This window comes from Rattus norvegicus, chromosome 16 (assembly GCF_021556685.1).
Source record: "Rattus norvegicus strain SHRSP/BbbUtx chromosome 16, alternate assembly SHRSP_T2T, whole genome shotgun sequence".
Taxonomy (NCBI): Eukaryota; Metazoa; Chordata; class Mammalia; order Rodentia; family Muridae; genus Rattus; species Rattus norvegicus.
The window spans coordinates 31083273-31103346 of record NC_141549.1 but is presented as its reverse complement, the minus strand read 5'-3'; the positions used below and the strand labels follow the sequence as shown (position 1 = coordinate 31103346).

General features: G+C 40.3%; 1 protein-coding gene and 1 long non-coding RNA gene across 1 annotated transcript in view; one reads left to right on the top strand and one right to left on the bottom strand.

The window, feature by feature from the left end:
• LOC148000511 (uncharacterized) overlaps nucleotides 1–19511 on the top strand; it is a 30411-nt gene extending 10900 nt beyond the window's left edge. Inside the window, exons 4-5 of the long non-coding RNA XR_015639789.1 lie at nucleotides 498–590; nucleotides 19131–19511. This is a non-coding gene — a long non-coding RNA (uncharacterized LOC148000511). The remainder of the gene's footprint in view (nucleotides 1–497; nucleotides 591–19130) is intronic.
• Erich1 (glutamate-rich 1) overlaps nucleotides 1–20074 on the bottom strand; it is a gene marked incomplete at its 5' end in the record, with an annotated part of 52793804 nt that overhangs the window by 52561017 nt on the left and 212713 nt on the right.

Here is a 20074-nt window from a genome sequence, read left to right as displayed (position 1 = left end):
AATACTTTGAAAATGAAGGAGCAATTCTTAGAAAGATGAAATGATTTTGAATACACACACACACACACACACACACACACACTTACACATGAACCTAATGCCAAAGCACCAAAATAAAGCGAGCACTTTGAGATCTAAGAAGAAATAGATAAGAACATGATAATAATAATTATTTCATCATTCCACTCCCCACAGTTTATGAAACACCCAGACATAAAATGGATGCAGAAGAGAAACTTGACCAACACTGTAGAGAAAATGGTGTGTGTGTGTGTGTGTGTGTGTGTGTGTGTGTGTGTGTCCCTCATAATGTCTTTATCCCTTCTTAAAATTTGAAAAGAAAGATAAAGGTACCAGTGCTGTATGAATACCAATTGAAGAAAAAAACATACTTTACTCTGGTCAAAAGAATGGATCTGAGTTCAACCATGGGCACTGAGTGGACCTGACATTCTGTGCTCCCAAAACATTATGTAACTATTATCTCTTCTGTTTAGAATTAACCCAACTAAACCTGTCAGTCACTTGGCCAGGATCCTGCTCCTCAGGGAAACACACTGGAGGGATGGAAGAAATAATCCTTTAATGAGGTAAGGTACTTAATCCCCGCCCCCCAGAAATCCCTTCATATGGTTACTGGCAGATTACCGCTCCTAAGCTTGCTTGCTTTTCTGAGTTCTAACTCAAAGAGTGTAATGTTTTATTTTCCCCACTTTTGTTCTGGTCTTTGAATATTGATCCAAACTGAGTTAGTCTAGTAAATTAGTAATGTCAATCAGTCAAGTTCTTGCTGCTTCTCTGAAGCCCCCACCCCATGCAGCTGCTTGCCAACCTTCAGTGCTGGGTGTGCCTGTTTTCTTGAGCCCTAACTCAAGGCATGGCTATGTCTTTTCCTCAATTCCAGAAATCTTCCAGAAGTCACCAAGATTAGCTTGTCTGTTCTGTTGCTTTTCTTTCAAACCTCAATGGAATGGTCCTTCCTGAGACTCCTTTTAAGTTCTTTTATCTACAAGGCTAAAGACCAACAAAAGCAAAATCCTATTCCCCAGTAAAACACACACACACACACACACACACACACACACATACACACACACACACACACACACACTAACACATACACTCACTCATATATACACTCACTCACACATACCCACATACACAGGAGATAGAGAGAAACTCACCATCCAACAGCAAGAGAATACACATTTTTTCAAGTGCACATGGAATGTTTTCAAGGATTGATTTCTTATTAGCTCACTAAAGAAGTCTCAGTAAATCTAGGAAGATTAAAATCATGCCAGATAGCTTTTCTAACCACAATGGAATGTAACTAAAATAAATAGAAAGAATCCTGGAAATATCACAAATATACAAAAACTATGTAACACTTATAAACAAGTAGGTCAAAAAGACAACCACGTCTGATTTACATGGTCTGGGGATCAAACCCAGGGTTTCAGATATAGCCAACACTCTCCCTTCTGAGCTGCATCCCAAGAAAAAAATTTTGACAAAATTCAGTGCTATTTATGGTTAAAAAATACTTTTAGCAAACTAGAGAAGAATTCACCCCATAAGAATACTATATATGAAAAGTTTTGTACTCAACAGGAAAAAAAAATGAAAGTCTTTCCTCTAAAGTCTGAAACAAGACTAGAATTCCTTTTTTTTTTTTTTTTTGGTTCTTTTTTTCGGAGCTGGGGACCGAACCCAGGGCCTTGTGCTTCCTAGGCAAGCGCTCTACCACTGAGCTAAATCCCCAACCCCAAGACTAGAATTCCTAAGTAGTGCTGTAGCTGAAAGACAGAGTGGTGGCTGACATAAGAGAAAAAAATCAACAGGATCTGAAAGAGGAAAGAAGAAATAAAGTATCTCCTCTGTGCAGAGGACATGACATGACATGCAGGAAATCTTAAAGACAGAATATAAACTGCTAGTCCACTGAATGAGTACAGTCAGGTTACAGCAAACACCAGAAGTCAGTTGTATTTCTGAATATAAGCAGCAAGCTATTAAAAGAAATGTGAGGAACATAATCCCACCTACAGTAGCTTCAAAAAGAATAAAATACGAAGGAGTTGATTTACCCAGAGGACTAAAAGGCTAACACACTGAAAATTACAAGTCACTAGTGAAAGGAATTGAAGAAGACACAAAGAAAATAGGCATTGCATGTTGATTTCTCCTGAGAAAGTATTGCTTAATTGACCACACTACCCAAAGCAACCTACAGAATAAATGCAAGGGATATCAATCACCTGCCCAATGTCATTTTATAGAAATCAAAAAAAGTCTAACATTCATAAGGAACCACAAGAGACCTGCAGTAGCCAAAACAAGTCTGAGCAAGAAATTGTTGTAAAAGCATCACTTCTTGATTTCAAAATCTATAAAAAGTGAGCGATTAAAGCCATCAAGGCTCAGCGAGATGGTTCTGAGGGCAAAGGAGCTTGCTACCTGACGATGTAAGCCTGATAAAGTAAGTCAAACCCTTAGAACCCAGTAAGGTGGAAGAAGAGAACAGATTATACAAAAATGACCATTGGCCTTCACTTGGGTACTATTACAGGTCCTTACAGAGAAGGGCAGGGAAGAGCAGACGGAATAGTTTATAATAATACTACTAATATATTACATTGAAATTTAAAATGCAGCATGAAACACTAAAACAGCAACAAGTAAAACAAAAGTGTTGGGGCAGTGTTGATGCTAAGGTCCTGTTCCCCAATTAGTTCTTGATCTGGCAGTAAATAAAGCAAAGGGCCAATTCCTTAGTGGAATTCCAAGTCCCTGAAGGCAAGCACTCTGGAAGAGCTACGAGCCGTGGCCACTTCTATAGGCGCATGGTCAGAGATATTTAGCAGGGACTAGATTCAACTGACCAACTAAAGTTAGAGCAGGTGGGAGGAAAGAAACTAAGACTAATACTAAGGGCACATTTTCCAGGTGGGAGATAGTAGTGCCTAGCAATTGTGCCAAGAAGGCAAGTTTAAAGCAAGCAACTGTTTGTGTCTTTTATCCATGGATTCGAGGGAAGCTGGCATGGGACTGGTAACATGGCCTGATCCTGAAGCTAAGGCGGAGTAGCACAAAACTACATGCAACACAAAAGGTCCTGATGATATATTTCAAGGGTGAGGTGTTTGCTGAGAATACACAGAGCCCAGAGTTTAACCCCTAGCACCAGAAAAACAAAAGTAAAACAAGACAAACTACACAGCAGAAAACCCTCAAACACAAAGACTACTGGAACCAAATAAAAATCCCAGAATGAATCCATATATACAGTCAACCAATCCTCTTAATCAAGAATACGCTATGAGGGAAAGTACACTCTCTTCAGCAGACAGTACTGAGGAAGCAGTTGAACCTTCTTTTGTAAGATACAAAATGGGTTAGATTTAAGTGTAAGACCTGGAACTGTAATTCCTAGAAAGAAATAGACAAAACATTAATGACGTATGACCAGGTAGTTTCTTTGGTTTGACTTCCAAAGTACAAAAAACAAAGGAAAATATCAGGTACCTGAGCCTGAATCAAAGGAAAAGTTTCCACATAGCAAAGGAAAACAGTCAACAGAACAGAGAAACAACCTATGAAATGGGAGAAAATGTTGGAACCATTGACAAAGGAGTGATATTCAGGTTGCATAAGGAACGCACCATTAGAAGTTAGGAAATGACCTGAATAGACATTTCTTAAAATAGGACACTCAAATGTCCAAGTGTTCAAAAAACTATGGTCGCCTTCCCAGTCATCTGGTCAAAGAAATACAATGAAGAGACAGCACCACATCAGATTAAGCCTTCTCCTAAGGACAACTCAAAGTCATCATGTGCTGCTTGCAGCATATCTCACAGTATCCAAACGCTCAAGCCAGGGACCCCAGACTGTTTTCTATTGCCATGATAAACCACAATGACCAAAAGTAACTTAGGGAAGGCAGAGTTTACTTCAGCTTACATTTCCAAGTCATAATTCAACACTGAGAAAAGTCAAGGCAAGAACCTGGACCCAGAAACTGAAGGAGAAGCCACAGAGGGATGTTATTTAATGGCTTGTCCGTCATGCTTGCTTAGGTGTCCTTTTTATTCAAGTCAATGAGTGGGTGGCATCATGTGCAGTGGACTGGCCCCTCCACATCGATCATTAATCAAGAAAATGACCCATAAAACTGACTACAGGCTAATCTTATGGAGGCATTTTCTCAGCTGAGGTTCCCTCTTTCCAGATGACCCTGACTTGTATCAAATTGACACATAATAAAATAATTAAAAAATAATAATAAAATTTGTAGCAGCTATGCACACAAAGATGACTGGATAAAGAAACTGTGAGGTATACACAATGGAATGGTATTCATTCATAAAAATAAGGTGCAGCAACAAAGAAGAAATTGGAAGATATTGTTGTAAGTGAAAATATGGGTATATGGAAGATTCAAGTGCTCAGTTATTTGCAGAAGTTTAGAAGTTGATCTTGGAGCTGGGGAAGTGGCTTGGTGATCAAGAACATGAACAGCTCTTGTAGAGGACCTAAGTTCAGTTCCCAGCACACAAGTCAGACAGCTCCCAACAGCCTGAAACTCAGTTCAGAAAAGCTGACAACCTCTCCTGATTTTTGTACACATGCACGTGTACACATGCACGTGCACGCACGCATGCACGCACACAGACACAGACACAGACACACACACACACTGCACACTACACACTACACACTACACACTGCACACATGCTTGCTACAGATAAAAAAAAAAGTGTCAAAAGTTGAAATCACGGGGCTGGAGAGACAGCTCAGTGGTTAAGAGCACTGACTGCTCTTCCAATGGTCCTGAGTTCAATTCCCAGCAGTCACATGGTGCCCCACAACCATCTGTAATGGGATCTGATGCCCTCTTCTGGTGAGTCTGAAAACAGCTATAGTGTACTCATATAAATAAAATAAATAAATCTTAAAAAAAAATTTAGGATTGACAAATGCAATTCTCATATTTTTTTAAAAAAGAAGTTTAAACCACATAAATACATAGTTGAATAATGGCTACCAGATCCTGGAAAGAAATAAAGAATAGGTAACTACATCAGGGTTCCTCTACTTAGGAAAGACTAAAAGGACTCTCGCCAGCCTGAGACTGGCAAACATGGCTCTGGCAGGCCTTGCCCTTCTTTGCCACTGCCTCTGCCTTGCTAAAAATCATTAGATGACATTCCTAAAGCTAGTCACCAAGGTCTATCCTCTTACTTGGCCAATTCCTCCTCCAGAGGTTGACTACCAAGGTCCAGCTATCAAAGTGTTGAAATCCAGCAATCAAAAATCCCTTTTGGTCAGCTAATTAACATGCCATTTAAAAGTAAACACATCGTCGTAACAGGGTTTTATTTTTTTCTTTTACCTTTATTAGCCACCATTTTCCTACGGGCCACTTCTGTCTCCTCTCCATTCAGAGGCAGGCCTTTGTTCCCTCCTCCAGGACAAATACCGCTTAGCCCTCTCCCTTCTTCCTTTCCCCTTTTCCCTCTTTCTCTATCTCCTGTCTTGTCTTTTGTTCCCTCTGGGGCCAATAAATCTCATCTGTGCTGAGAACTTGGTCTTAGGAATCCTGAGCCCATAGCTTTTCCTTCAAAGAATGTCTTGTAATGTTCTGTAGCAGAGCTATGGTTGATAGAAATGAATTTAACATTTCAAATAGCTTCTAAAAAAGGATGTTGAATGTTCCCAACCCAGAAATACCAGTTGAGGTGATGCACTCCAATTGACTCTGGTTTACACATTGTACATATGGATTGAAACGTCACACTGTACTCTGTAAATACGCAATTATGATGTTGAGATTAAAATGACTAACAATTAATAGAAGCGTCTCCCAACTTTCAATTCTTCGTTTTTGTAGATCTTTTCCACCACGCATTGATTTTTTTGATTATTTGACTTTGCTTATGTTTGACTTATTGGCGGAAGAAATCCTTACAACCCGCCCCGTTCTTTCTTTTATCAGTTTTCCGTTTGCTAGGAACTAGCCTCTTGTGGTGTGCAGACTGCCTCTAACACCTCCATTATCTGACAGCCATTCCACTGCCCACCTCTGGATGCCTTTGATGAGCTAGACCAGCATGACTACATAATCAGCAAAAATGGGGTAACAGCACCACAGAAAGCCTCTAATGGTGCCTTGCACAGCTCGTATAATGCAAGACAGGAAATAGCACCTAGGGGCTAAGACCACAGAGTCTCATAATCATCTCTCTACCTCAGCTTGCCTCTTTTGCAGAACCTCAGAACAGAGTAGGCTCCTTTATCTCAAGGTTTCTGAAACAAACTTCCAAGAACATCTTGACTTAGCTTGGGTCATTTTCCACTCCCTGCCCCGCCATCTCCCTATCCCTGTAGCAAACTTCTTTTGGGTATCTAATATAGTCCGTGCTTTTTATTACTGCCAGACTCCTGCATGACTCTTCCCAGCTGGCCCACTAACTTTTCGGAACCTCTTGGCTGTCATCCTTCTCACAGGTTATCCCTTATGGAAACTGTCCCTAACAGCCTCCCACTACTAGGTGGTTCCGGGGCTCCCCAAGCCTCTATGTCTCAGAAATTTTAATAATTCTCTACTTGATTAGCTATAGGCTTCATTTCCCTATCACCTATGTGAGACCATCTAGACACTTTAGGAGATGTTTATGCAAGGAATAAATATTTAAATCCCTAAATATCTCAAGCCATGCCCCTTAACTGAAATCTGATTCTCTGCTCTTTAAACTAAGCCTAGAAGGTTGAGAAAGAATTGTTGCAGGATGGGGTGATGGGGTGGGGTAGGGTGTTTAGCTTTAAGGCAGAATGTTTGTCCAGATTCTTTAAGCTGCAATCATTTAATTAATGGGAATAGCTGGTGACTATGAACATAGGCGGATCTAGAGGAGTATTTTTTTGAGCTCCACCACCTACTACCACTGCCCCTTCACACGGAAACACATTCTGTAACCTAGGAGAACCTGCAAGTCCTCGGCTTTGAAATTCTATGTGGGTGAACCAGTCAGATCTTGCTGTGTTGCAACCAAAATAAATAGAAATGGCTTACACGCTAAGAAGGGATGGAGGAAGGGAGGGAATAAAGATTTAGGTTATTATCTTGATGAAGATGAGGAAATCTTTATGTCTAACTTGCTCCTCACATCCCTTGGCGGGATTAGATGTTGGTCTGCCAGTTCTCAGCCTGGGACTTTTCATGGCATGCTTGCTGACACAGCGAAGGGAACTGTATCTGTAAGTGTGGTCTCAGCTTGGGCACCATCTTGGTACCCATTCCCATGGATGAACTCATGGTTTCTGAAGGGACTCTGGCCAGCGGGAGCATGGTGAGCATGGCCCTGCCTTTCTCTCCCGTGCCCTCTGCCTTGCTAAAAACCTTCAGATTACATTTTAAAGCTAGTCACCAGGGTGTATGCCCTTATCTGGCCAATCCCTCCTCCTCCTGAGGCTGACTGTTAAGGGTCCAGCTATCAAAGTATTGAAGTCCAGCAATCAAAAGCCCCCTTTGGCTCACCTAATTAGCATGCCCAATCAAAATTAAACACCTCATCCTAACACAGGGCTTCCCCTTTTACCTTTATGAACCACCATTTGCCTGTGTGCTGTGTCTGCCTTCTCTCTGTCCAGAGAGAGTCTTTGTCTTCTTACTCTCCAGGACAACTCTCCTCACCACCACCTCCCAATCCCAATGCTCTTTCTCTATCTTCTGTCTTTGTCCCTTGTCCCTGCTTTCTGTCCCTCTGGGGCAAATAAATCTCCTTTATGCCAAGAACTTGGTCTTGAGGATCCCAAGCCAGTATTTTTTCCTCTCAGTGTCCAGAGAAAGTCTCAATCTGCCCAGAAATTCTGTCTAATGTTTGAGTTTAGTAAAGCAATCACACATGACCAGAGAAAAATTCCTATCTGAATAGTAGGATAAATAAATAATAGTAATTTTAAAGATCAAAAGATTATCTGTTGGTAAATTAAGTTGCCTGGGGAATTGCCCCCTAGACTGTCTATAGTTATTTGACTCTTTAGGTCAGTATAGCACTCCTTACAACAGAAAATCACTTTTGTTTCTGGAAGAGGAGAGCAAGAGAGGAGAGAGGAATGGGAGCAGAGAGGGGACAAGATTCTTACGAACTAAAACAAGAAGATGGTGGTGGCTCAAGTCATTAATCCCCCACACTCTGGAGGTGGAGGCAGAGGCAGAGGCAGGTGGATCTCTAAATTTGAGACCAGCCTGGGCAGGCTATAGAGCAAGTTCCAGGACAGCCAGGGCTCTATAGAGAGATGCTATTTCAAAAAAAAAACTATAAAATGAAAAATATCATTTTAACGTAAAGTTTCCAGTGGAATTAAAAACGAAACTGAAAAGTTTACATGGTACACACAGCAGTTTTGTTACGAAAAACTTTTCAGTAATTATATCAAGCTATTAAGTAATTTTTGAGATAGGATCTCATTGTGTAGCACAAATTGGCCTGAATTACTCTTTTTCCTCCTCCTCTTTTTAAGTTTACTTGTGTGTATCTCAGCTACATGCTCTATTGCTATAAAGAGAAACCATAACTAAGGCAACTCTTAGAAAGAAGTTATTTAATTGGGGGCTTAATTACAGTTTTATAGGGTTAGTCTGTGATCACTATTCATTATAACAGGAAGCAGACAGGCACGGTATTAGAGCACTTGCTGAGAGGCTTTACATCCTAGTCCGCAGGTAGAGAGAGACACTGGGCCTGGCATGGGCTTTTGAAACCTCAAAGCCCAGACCCCAGTGACATGCCTCCTTCCCAAAGGCCCCACCTCTTGATTCTTCCCAAACAGTTCCACTTACAGAACCAAACATTCAGACATGAGTATATAGAGGCAACTGTATGCAAACCACCCCTTGTTAGGGTAAGGGCATGTGTGTGTCTCTTTCTCTTTGTGTGTGTGTGTGTGTGTGTGTGTGTGTGTGTGTGTGTGTGTGAGTTTGTGTGTGTTCATGTGGGGGTCTACACACACTTCATTGCATCAATGTCATACCATGCCTGTTAAGATCAGATAATAACCTGTAGGTACTGATTCTCTTCTTTTACCAAGTGGGTACTGGAAATGCCATTATCCACTGAGCCACCTCAAAAATCCCAAAATCTTAAGTCAGCATTAACTCCGTGGTAAAACTCTCTCTAAATAGCAAAAAACAAAACAAACAAAAACAACAAACAAAAAACCAAATCCAACATAGAAATAATGATGAATGTTGAATGTTGACTGTTGCCTTGGTTGGATTAGGAAGTAATAGTGGTTAAGAGCACTGACTGGACCCAAATCCCGTGGGGAAGAGAGCAGACCACCCAGGAGTGCAGACATCCTGAGGCAGCAGGACACACTGCCACCACTGCACACCTCAGCCCACATCCCTGGTCCAAAGGGAAACTGCACAGTGCCTCTGGACACAGGGATATAGGAACAGACAGCCGCCGGTATCCAAAGTTCTGGTCTGCACTCAGTATCAAACTGATCCAGCCAAATAGCACCCTGCACCCAAATCCCATGTAGGAGACAGATGGAACCTCAGAATACCCTCTGCCCACAGTTCCGACCCAAGAGGGATTCACAAAGTGCCAATTGTGCAAGGACCTACATGAGCAGTCAGGGGCAGGGCCCTTTGATTCCTGCCCATGCCTAGAGCTGGAAGACAGTCTCCAGGAGCGCTGACATACTTGAAATCAGAGGACCTATTCTCAGGAAAGGCTGAAAGAAAACAGGAAAACAGTTCTACAGGAGTGCTGACACAGAGGCCTACAGCAGGGTCAAGTCACTCTCAGAAACAGCAAGACAAGCAAACACCAGAGACAACCCAATGGTGAGAGGCAAGCTCAGGAACCTAAGCAACAGAAGCCAAGACGACTTGGCATCATCAGAGCACAGTTCTCCCACCAAAGAAAATACTGGATATCCAAACACACCAGAAAAGCAAGATTTAGATTTAAAATCACATTTTTGATAATGATGGAGGACTTTAAGAAAGACATAAAAAACTCCCTTAGAGGAATGCAGGAAAACACAAGTAAACAAGTAGAAGCCCTTAGAAAGGAAACACAAAAACCCCTGAAAGAATTACAGGAAAACACAACCAAACAGGTGAAGGAGTTGAAAATAGAAATAGAAACAATAAAAAAAGCACAAAGGGAGACAACCCTGGATATAGAAAACCAAAGGAAGAGACAAGGAACCGTAGATACAAGCATCACCAACAGAATACAAGAGATAGAAGAGAGAATCTCAGGGGCAGAAGATACCATAGAAAACATCAACACAACTGTCAAAGAATGTAAAATGCAAAAAGCTCCTAACCCAAAACATACAGGAAATCCAGGACACAATGAGAAGATCAAACCTAAGGATAATAGTTATGGAGGAAAGTAAAAACTCCCAAGTTAAGGGGCCAGTAAATATCTTCAACAAAATTATAGAAGCAAACTTCCCTAACCTAAAGAAAAAGATGCCCATAAATATACAAGAAGCCTACAGAACCCCAAATAGATTGGACCAGAAGAGAAATTCCTCCCGTCACATAATAGTCAAAACACCAAATGCACAAAACAAAGAAAGAATATTAAAAGTAGTAAGGGGAAAAGGTAAAGTGACATATAAAGGCAGTCCTAGAAGAATTACACCAGACTTCTCACGAGAGAAACAGATGGAAAAATCCAACACAAGGAGAGAAACCACACCATACAGAAAGCAAGAATATAATTTCCTTGCAATGAAATCAAAAGAGAGACAAACAAACATAATTCCACCTCTAACAACAAAAATAACAGGAAGCGACAATCATTATTGCTTAATAGCTCTCAACATCAATGGACTCAATTCCCCAATAAAAAGACATAGACTAACAGACTGAAAACGTAAAGAGGACCCACCATTTTGCTGCATCAGGAAACACACCTCAGTGACAAAGACAGACACTACCTCAGAGTATATGGCTGGAAAACAACTTTCCAAGCAAATGGCCCAAAGAAACAAGCTGGAGTTGCCATTCTAATATCAAATAAAATTGAATTTCAACCAAAAGTCATTAAAAAAGATGAGGAGAGACACTTCATATTCATCAAAGGAAAAATCCACCAAGATGAGCTCTCAATCTTAAATATCTATGCTCCAAATGCAAGGGCACCTACATTCATAAAAGAAACCTTATTAAAGCTCAAAGCACACATTGCACTTCACACGATAGTAGTAGGAGATCTCAACACACCACTCTCATCAATGGACAGATCATGGAAACAGATAATAAACAGAAACTAACAGAAGTGATGAACCAAATGGATTTAACAGATATTTATAGAACATTCTATCCTAAAACAAAAGGATATACCATCTTCTCACCACCTCATGGAACCTTCTCCAAAATTGACCATATAATCTGTCACAAAACAGGCCTCAACAGATACAGAAAGATAGAAATAATCCAATGTGTCCTATCAGACCACCATGGGCTAAAGCTGGTGTTCAATAACAATAAGGAAAGAACACCCAAATGTACATGGAAGTTGGACAATGCTCTACTCAATGATAACCTGGTCAAGGAAGAAATAAAGAAAGACATTAAAGACTTCTTAGAATTTAATGAAAATGAAAGTACAACATACCCAAACTTTTTTTTTTTGAGCTGGGGACCGAACCCAGGGCCTTGCACTTCCTAGGCAAGCGCTCTACCACTAAGCTAAATCCCCAACCAACATACCCAAACTTATGGGACACAGTGAAAGCTGTGCTAAGAGGAAAACTCATAGCTCTGAGTGCCTGCAGAAAGAAACAGGAGAGAGCATATATCAGCAGCTTGACAACACACCTAAAAGCTCTAGAACAAAAAGAAGCAAATACACCCAGGAGGAGTAGAAGGCAGGAAATAATCAAACTCAGAGGTGAACCAAGTAGAAACGAAAAGGACTATACAAAGAATCAACAAAACCAAAAACTGGGTCTTTGAGAAAATTAACAAGATAGATAAACCCTTAGCCAGACTAACCAGAGGACACAGAGTGTCCAAATTAACAAAATCAGAAATGAAAAGGGAGACATAACAACAGAATGTGAAGAAATTTAAAAAAATCATCAGATCCTACTAAAAAAAGCCTATATTCAACAAAACTGCAAAATCTGGAGGAAATGGACAATTTTCTAGACAGATACCAGGTACCAAAGTTAAATCAGGAACAAATAAACCATTTAAACAACTCCATAACTCCTAAATAAATAGAAGCAGTTATTAAAAGTCTCCCAACCAAAAAGAGCCCAGGTCCAGATAGGTTCAGTGCAGAATTCTATCAGACCTTCATAGAAGACCTCATACTAATACTGTCCAAACTATTCCACAAAATTGAAACAAACAGAGCACTACCAAATTCCTTCTATGAAGCCACAATTACTCTTATACCTAAACCACAGAAAGACCCAACAAAGAAAAAGAACTTCAGACCAATTTCCCTTATGAATATTGATGCAAAAATATTCAATAAAATTCTTGCAAACCAAATCCAAAAACACGTCAAAATGATCATCCATCATGATTACGTAGGCTTCATCTCAGGGATGCAGGGATGGTTTAATATATGAAAATCCATCAATGTAATCCACTACATAAACAAACTGAAAGAACAAAACCACATGATCGTTTCATTAGATGCTGATAAAGCATTTGACAAAATTCAACACCCCTTCATGATAAAAGTCCTGGAAAGAATAGGAATTCAAGGCCCATACCTAAACATAGTAAAAGCCATATACAGCAAACCAGTAGCTAACATCAAACTAAATGGAAAGAAACTTGAAGCAATCCCAGTAAAACCAGGGACTAAACAAGGCTGCCCACTCTCTCCCTACTTATTCAATATGGTACTCGAAGTCCTAGCCAGAGCAATCAGACAGTAAAAGGAGGTCAAGGGGATACAAATTGGAAGGGAAGAAATCAAAATATCACTATTTGCAGATGATGTGATAGTGTAATTAAGGGACCCCAAAAGTTCCACCAGAGAACTACTTAACCTGATAAACACCTTCAGCAAAGTGTCCGGTTACAAAATTAACTAAAACAAATCAGTAGCCTTCCTCTACTCAAAGGATAAACAGGCTGAGAAAGAAATTAAAGAAATGACACCCTTCACAATAGTCCCAAATAATATAAAATATCTCGGTGTGACTTTAACCAAGCAAGTGAAAGATCTGTGTGACAAGAACTTCAAGTCTCTGAAGAAAGAAATTGAGAAAGATCTCAAGATGGAAAAATTTTCCATGCTCATGGATTGGCAGGATTAATATAGTAAAGATGGCCATTTTGCCAAAAACAATGTAATGCAATCTCCATCAAAATTCCTACTCAATTCTTTATAGAGATAGAAAGAGCAATTTGCAAATTCATTTGGAATAACAAAAAACCCAGGATAGCAAAAACTATACTCAACAAGAAAAGAACTTCTAGGGGAATCATCATCCCTGACTTTAAGCAGTATTACAGAGCAATAGTCATAAAAACTGTATGGTATTGATACAGAAAAAGGCAGATCGATCAGTGGAACAGAACTGAAGACCCAGAAATGAACTCCACACCTATAGTCACTTGATCTTTGACAAAGGAGCTAAAACCATCCAATGAAAGAAAGATAGCATTTTTCAACAAATGGTGCTGGTTCAACTAGAGGTCAGCATGTAGAAGAATGCAAATCAATCCATTCTTGTCACCATGTACAAAGCTTAAGTCCAAGTGGATCAAGGACCTGCACCTCAAACCAGATACACTCAAACTAATAGAAGAAAAAGTGGGGAAGAGTCTCAAACACATGGGCACTGGGGAAAATTTCCTGAACAAAACACCAATGGCTTATGCTCTAAGATCAAGAATCGACAAATGGGACTTCATAAAACTGCAAAACTTTTGTAAGGCAAATGACACTGTCAATAGGACAAAAACAGCAACCAACAGATTAGGACAAGATCTTTACCAATCCTACATCTGATAGAGAGCTAATATCCAAAATATACAAAGAACTCAAGAAGTTAGACTCCAGAGAGCCAAATAACCCTATTAAAAATGGGGTACAGAGCTAAACAAACATTCTCAGCTGAGGATTATCGAATGGCCAAAAAGCACCTAAAGAAATGTTCAACATCCTTAGTCATCAGGGAAATACAAATCAAAACAACACTGAGATTCCACCTCAGACCAGTCAGAATGGCTAAGATAAAAAACTCAGGTGACAGCAGATGCTGGCAAGGATGTGGAGAAAGAGGAACACTCCTCCATTGGTGGTGGGATTGCAAACTGCTACAACCATTCTGGAAATCAGTTTCTGGAAATCAGACTCCTCAGAAAATTGGACATTCCACTACCTGAGGACCCAGCTATACCTCTCTTGGGCATACACTCAAAGATGCTCCAACATACAACAAAGACACATGCTCCACTATGTTCATAGCAGTCTTATTTATAATAGCCAGAAGCTAGAAAGAACCCAGATCCCCTTCAACAGAGGAATGGATTCAAAAAAAGTGGTATATCTACACAATGGAGTACTACTCAGCTATCAAAAACAATGACTTCATGAAATTCATAGGCAAATGGAATGAACTAGAAAATATCATCCTGAGTGAGGAAACTCAATCACAGAAAAACACACTTTATATGCACTCATTGACAAATGGATATTAGCCAAAAGACTCGAATTACCCAAGATGCAATCCACAGACCACAGGAAGCTCAAGAAGAAAGATGACCAAAATGTGGATGCTTCTACACCTTCTTAAAAAGGGGGGAAATATCCATAGGAGGGGATATGAAAGCAAAGTTTAGAACAGCAACTCAAGGAATGGCCATTCAGAGCCACACACACATATGGCCCATATATATACAGCCACCAAAACTAGATAAGATTGATGAAGCTAGAAAATGCGTGCTGACAGGAACCAGATATAGATCTCTTCTGAGAGACCCATCCAGAGCATGTCCAATACAGAGGTCAATGTTATCAGCAAACCACCAAACTGAGAATAGCACACCCTTGGGGGTAATTAGAGGAAGTATTGAAAGAGTTGAAGGAGCTTGCAACCCCATAAAAACAACAATGCCAACCAACCAGAGCTTCCAGGGACTAAACCACTACCGAAAGACTATACATGGACTGACCCAGGACTCCAACTGCATGTGTAGCAGAGAATAACCTTGTTGGGGCACCAGGGGAAGGGGAAGCCCTTGGTCTTGCCAAGGTTGGACCCCCAGTGCAGGGGAATATGGGGGGGGGTCAATAAAGGGGATGTATGGGGGAATACCCATATGGGGGAGGGGAAGGGGGAAGAAATGGGGGCTTATGGACAGGAAACTGGGAAGGGGAATAACCTTTGAAACGTAAGTAAAGAAATATAATAATAATAATAATAATAATAATAATAATAATAATAATAACAATAATAATAAAAGAGCACATGTTGGCTCACAACCATCTATAATGGGATCTGATGCCCTCTGGTGTGTCTGAAGAGAGCGCAGTGTACCCACATACATGAAACAAACAAACAAACAAATCTTTAAAAAAAAAAAAAAACGGCTGGAGAGATGGCTCGGTGGTTAAGAGCACTGACGGCTCTTCCAGAGGTCCTGAGTTCAATTCCCAGCAACCACATGGTGGCTCACAACCATCTGTAGTGGAGATCTGGCGCCACCTTCTGGTGTGTCTGATGACAGCTACAGTGTACTCACATACATGAAATAAATCTTAAAAAAAAAAGTTATTAAAAAAAAAAAAAAACACCCAGAGTTAAGGATGTCCCACAGCCCTTGGACCCAAATCCTGCTCGGAGAGAGCTGGTCTTCCAGGACTGCTCTGACACCTAAGTCCACAGGTGAGACCACCACTTTCACTCCTCTAACTGTCCAAAGAGGAACCCACCAGGAGCACACAAGGCACAGGAACCACAGAACAGTTGAGGACAGGATCCTTCCAGTCTCTCTAAGGCTGTCCCACAGCCCTCTGTACCCAAATCTCACCCAGAGATAGCTGGTCTTCCAGGTGTGCTTTCACTCCTAAGATCACAGGCTCACAAGCTCAGAGAAGGACAAGCTCCAGTCAGAGACAGCCAGACAAACTAACATCAGAGATAACCAGATAGCAAGAGGTAAGAGCAAGAAACTGCGTAACAGAAATTAAGTGTGCTTGGCATCATCAGAACCCAGTTATCCCACCAGAGCACGTACTGGATACTCAACACACTGGAAAAGCAAGATCTGGATTTAAAACCACATCTCATAATGATGATAGAGGACTTTAATAGGACATAAATAACTCCCTTAAAGAAATACAGGAGAACACAGGTAAACACGTAGAAGCCCTTAAAGAAGAAACACAAAAATTCCTTAAAGATCTACAGGAGAACACAACCAAACAGGTAAAAGAATTGAACAAAACCATCCAGGATCTAAAAATGGAAATACAAACAATAAAGAAATCACAAAGGGAGACAACCCTGGAGATAGAAAACCTAGGAAAAAGATCAGGAGCCATAGATACAAGCATTACCACCAGAATACAAGGGATAGAAGAGAGAATCTCAGGGGCAGAAGATACCACAGAAAACATCGATGCAACCATCAAAGATAATGTAAAATGCAAAAGGCTCCTAGCCTCAAACATCCAGGAAATCCAAGACACAATGAGAAAACCAAACCTAAGGTATAGAAGAGAGCGAAGATTCCCAACTTGAAGGGCCAGTAAATATCTTCAATGAAATTGTAGAAGAAAACTTCTTTAACTTAAAGAAAGAGATGCCCATAAACACACAAGAAGCCTACAGAACTCCAAATAGATTGGACCAGAAGAGAAATTCCTCCTGTCACATAATAGTTAAAACACCAAATGCACAAAACAAAGAATATTAAAAGTAGTAAGAGGAAAAGGTCAAGTGACATATAAAGGCAGACCTATCAAAATTATAACAGACTTCTCAACAGAGACTATGAAGGCCAGAAGATCCTGGACAGATGTCATACAGACCCTAAGAGAACACAAATGCCAGCCCAGGTTACTGTATCCAGGAAAACTTTCATTTAACCTAGATGGAGAAACCAAGATATTCCATGACAAAACCAAATTTACACAATATCTTTCTAGAAATCCAGCCCTACAAAGGATAATAGATGGAAAACTCCAACACAAGGAAGGAAACTACACCCTAGAAAAAGCAAGAAAGTAATCTTTCAACAAACTCAAAAGAAGAGAGACACACAAACATAATTCCACCTCTAACAGCAAAAATAACAGGAATCAGCAGTCACTGTTCCTTAGTATCTCGTAACATCAATGGACTCAATTCCCCAATAAAAAGACACAGACTAACACACTGGATACGTAAAGAGAACCCAGCGTTTTTCTGCATACAGGAAATGCACCTTAGTGACAAAGACCGACCCTACCTCAGAATAAAGGGCTGGGAAAATTTTTTTCCAAGCAAATGGTCTCAAGAAACAAGCTGGAATAGCCATTCTAATATCGAATAAAATTGACTTTCAACCAAAAGTTATCAAAAAAGATAAGGAAGGACACTTCATACTCTTCAAAGGAAAAATCTACCAAGGTGAACTCTCAAGGCATATTTATCTAGTCCTTCCTGTCTGCTTGGCATTATATATCCTTTACTTCATTTGCTTTTTGTAGGATGATGTCATACAGGTGAGGCAGGTACAGGATAGAACGAGGCCTGTCATTGGATGAGAAGGAAGGATGGGCGGGAGAAAAGTTTGAGGAAGGAGGAGGAGACTGGATTGGGAGGAGGAGGAGAAGCAGTGGAGAGAACATGGAGGCTGACGTTAAGATTCCTCTCTGCACATTTACAGGTTGTTATGAATATTCTTAAGGGGTGGGTGTGCACAGAGCTTTATATGTTTAGGTGGGCAATTATATCAATTGGATCAGAGGTTTTTGTGTTGTGTGTTCTTTCATATGGTGATTTAAGAGAGTATGTGGCGGCCAGAGACACTAAGCCGCCACGGAACTGGGATGTACATTTCTGGCATGGAAGCCTGCCTTGGGAACTAGATGGGCAGAGAGATGGCTGCCAGGCTCAGAGAGAGGCCATTGGCTGTGTGGTATGGGATGGAGCAGAGCAGGTGAGACACTTTGCTGACTGAGATGAAGATGTCTACCAGGTATCTTGGGGCACTACAGTGCCGGATCTAGTGCGGGGTAAAAGAAAGCTTTATTATAATTTTACAGCAACAGTTTTGCACTGAGACCCCAACATAGCAGGAAACCTTACTAAACGCATTTTTGTTTTTGCACATAAGAAATAGAGGATTTTAGAAGATAGGAATTTGATTACATCACATAAAACTATGATTTAAATGTAATTTGGTTTGATTGTAGAGTGTACAGTTTTATCACCTCTTTTCTGTTCCTGCATGGTGACTGTTTTCTGTCAGTAGAATGTTGGAACAGTATAGTTTCTATTGTGGTATAGCATGTGCCAACATATTTCTAATCTATCAAGACCCTACTCTTGTTTTTGAAAGACCTGGTATGCCAAAGTTTGTAAATACTGGCAACCTTAAAGCCTTGTAGAAAGTGAAGCAGGATCTGTCTTTCCAAGACTTTATCCAAAGGGACTTAGTTTTACCCTTCCCATGACTATCTTTGGGACAATTAGACATATATCAACAGCTTGTCATATGGCTGGTATTGTTATTCAAGGATGAAACTGGTAAGACGTAGAATTCGTATGCCATTATATGAGCTAAATGCTAAATTAATAAATCATTCTGTCATTATCCTGTAGACTCTAAATGGGAGATATATAATGTGATTTCCAAAGGGCTGGCTACCCTATCAAAAGAGGAAGCACTGTAAAACTAAGAATTACACTCTCTTGATCAAAGCAACCATTCCTTCACATATTTTGATGGTTAGGCATCCAGACCAAATTTCCATACAGAAATATTGCTGCTAAAAATAAAATACTAAATTATAATTCTAGTCCTCAAAGCTATGATTTCAAATGACAAAATACCAAGAAGAGGGGCTTCTGCCTGAAATTCTTTCCCACTGTCTTTATCAACCCTGTTCATCTTTCATTCACTTTCCAGGGAAGACTCCACTCACTTCAGAAATACTTTCTATGTCATCTCCAACTGATGACCAGACTGCTTGCTGCTACCTCTCCTCTGTTCCAAGCTGAATATTTGTTCTAAGAAGAGAGTGCATCCTTTACATATAACATTGCCAGGCTTGTAGAAGTCATGACGAATGAAAGCTATAAAGAAATTAGAGGGCTGGAGAGATGACTCAGTGGTTAAGAGCACTGACTGCTCTTCCAGAGGTCCTGAGTTCAAATCCCAGCAACCACATGGTGGCTCACAACCATCTGTAATAAGATCTGATGCCCTCTTCTGGTGTGTCTGAAAACAGCTACAAGTGTACTTATATAATAAATAAATCCTTAAAAAAGAAAAAGAAAAAAAAAGAAATTAGAGGTATTGATTCACATGACTCACTGAAATTCAGGTTCTTCAGTATAATTGCATGCTTAAATATTTGTCTCAAACTGAACCAGAAGTTACAAAAAGAGAACTTCACTCTCTATAGGTCGGTATCTGTATGCAGGTGAGGGCTGGCACTAGTTAAGCCGAGGCCTGTAATTGGACAGTGAGAAAGTGGGGCAGGCCCATAGTTTGGTAAAGGGAGAGAGGAAGAGAGAACCAAGATAGAGGCAGAGAAGGATGACACAGATCCGTGTGGCCTTAAATAGCCATAGGTAGTTATGAGTATTTCTTAAGGGGTCAATTTGTCTTATCTACGTGGGTGGTTTATATCTTTATCAATTGGTTATGAGTTTATTGTGTGGACATATTATGGATTGAGAATTTAACATATACATCAGATTGCTAACTTAGTTTGTTGAGTCATGATTTTAACAGGTTGTTGGGAGTATTAGGGGGTGGATGCTGGGAATGAAAACAGAGCAGAGGCTAAGAGCTATGAGAGGTCAGCTGCTTCTGGGACTAGAGCAGATCACAGAACCACACGGAAC